The sequence below is a fragment of the Nanorana parkeri genome, unplaced genomic scaffold (genome assembly GCF_000935625.1).
Source record: "Nanorana parkeri isolate BGI_ZX_2015 unplaced genomic scaffold, ASM93562v1 scaffold139, whole genome shotgun sequence".
NCBI lineage: Eukaryota > Metazoa > Chordata > Amphibia > Anura > Dicroglossidae > Nanorana > Nanorana parkeri.
Window position 1 is genome coordinate 564,185 of NW_017306407.1, and position 2,547 is coordinate 566,731.

Genomic DNA, 2,547 nt, shown 5'->3' on the forward strand with positions numbered 1-2,547 from the left:
GGTAGAGAGAGAGAGAGGGAGACATATATAGTTAGTGGTTTGAAAGTGTAAGTGCTTCTTACAAGGTTGCTCCAAGTTATACATAGCAAGACAGTGATATTCTCCCATATGAATTAGAGTGACTGAGGATTATACATAACATCACATTCACGAATAAAGAGTATACATTTGTCTGTGTCATTTTCAAGCTCTGTGTTGAAAATTCAGCCCCAGACTGAGACAGGAAGATGACAGATTTGAAGCACAAAAGAATCTGTGATACACATTACCATAGCAACAGTGACGTCTCTTCACCTTTGCAGACAGCAGTATGCCGTGCCAGTCATTTCTAAATTGTTCTGCTCACAGGTAACTCTCTATAGGTTAGAGTAAATGTGGTAAGTCTTTTGTCAATTTATTATCTACATGCAAAAAAATGTAGTACAGCAAAAGCATTCAGTGTCATAACCATGATCTGACGAAAGTCGATTAATTGCTGTTCATTTATCCATTTATTGTTGTAACAACACAGGTCTACACAGTGTTCATATAATGCTATTTGATGTCTATTGATGTCATGGCTAAATATCTTGATTAAACTGTTTTGTGTACATTGACTTCAACCTACAGTCTCCACATATTGGTAGAATTAGTAGGAATTATGCTGGAGAATAAAATAACAGATCATTTCTCGCATGTAATTACTGAGCCAGTTACTGACCCTTTCTAACCTGTCCAAATGGCTGTTCCCTTAGATGACAGCAAACTGGCAGGATTCAGGCTTTAAAGGATAACCAAATCCAGGAGTAAAAATGTAGTATACTGTATATTGCAGCTTACCATTTTTAATATTTGTAGGCTGCATTTATTTTCTTTTTTGAGGCTAAGAGCATTTTTTTAGCAAGTACAGAAAATAATTGTTGAGTGTTGCAGAAATGCGGTGTTCTTGAGGCTTCCTGTTAGCTGAACTAGAATAGAAAATAATGTCGTTTTCCTTCTGCAAACTGTCAATCTCCCCATCTGTCATGTTACAGAGATGAAGTAGAGCAAATATGTTTAAAGTCCTACCTGGGTGACAATCATGACCCTAGATACAGTGGAGGAGTGAGCTCAGACACTCCAGCACAGGAAGTGAGTTATTACTGGTCACTGTCATCACATGTCTATGGGTACCTTGGGAGTCATGGGCAATGCTGTTAGTGTACTTTGCGGAAACTGAACCCAGAAACTCAGTGATGGAAGAATATGGTGCCAATCTAACAACACCTTCACATTCAATAACTCACCCTTTGGTTATCCTTCCTATGACATACTTGTGGTACTGAAAATATGGTAAATCCCAAAAAAGCAGTGTGCAAATCACTGCTATTCTAAAGTGATAAGCTTGTGTCAGTTCCTATAAAACCATATTGCTCAAGTGTGGCCTAAGAACGATACATTATATGCATTTACAGAACTATGCATATTCCCAGACAATCTTAAAGTGTAAATCCAGCTTTACATAATTTTTATTTGCCAGTCTGTGTAAGCATTGTGTTACGGTAGCCTGCTCTTTTGTCAAAGCAGTATAATGGACAGAAAAATGGACCTGCACCATTTTTAAACCAATGCCCTGCTGTGCCGCAGTGCAGAGCCATCGCATGCTACTGTAGTCGTGTCAGGGTGCCATTTTAAATGAATTGTAGTGCAATAACTGCAACAACTGCAACTGCACAAGTGCTGTATATCTAATATCTTCAGAGCAAAAGAAGTTGCAAATAGGATGAGGTCATTAGCCAATAGCTTTGTATATACAATGCATATCTGGCCAGACCACTTGAAACTTATAGTCCCCACTGGAAGCAGAGGGAGAGTGGTCACTGTACATGACTGTACAGCACACTATGTATCACTGCCTCTCCTGCACATCTCTGTATCACCGCAAGGCCACTCTCAAACCTCATGACACTCAACGCTTCTTAAGAAGTCCAAGTGATGCAACGGGTTGAGTTGGGTCAGTGACTTCATTATATATGGTAGATACACTCTTTACTCTGTCAGACCAGGAGAAGAGGACAACGGGGCATATTAGCAGTTACTGGTATAGCACATAAGTTTGTAAGTGCTTTTAACAATCATTCAATAACTAATAATGTTGCAATTATTTTCACTATTTATTTATTACAGGTATTTATATAGTGCCGACAATTTACGCAGTGCTTTAAATAGTGCACATTCACATCAATCTCTGCCCTCAAGAAGCTTACAATCTAAGGTATATAAGTTCTCCTGTCTTTTCTTTTCCGGATGCATTAAAGTAGTATTAAGGGTTTTTTTCAATAAGGAATCCAGATCAAACAGATATACATTGCCCAGTAAAGTTTTGGCTACATTTGTAGCCAAACACTTACAGTCATCATGTTTCCAAACAGATCATTCCAAATCTCTCAGCTTAGCTTCCCTGAACTTCCTGTTCAGTACAAGCTCACAAGGGACTGCACAGAAGTCTGCATCAATTGTCCATCTACTAGCTTGGAAAAGGAAAGAGGGAGGAGCACGGAGCAGGGGGGGGGGGGGGGGGGGGTCCGC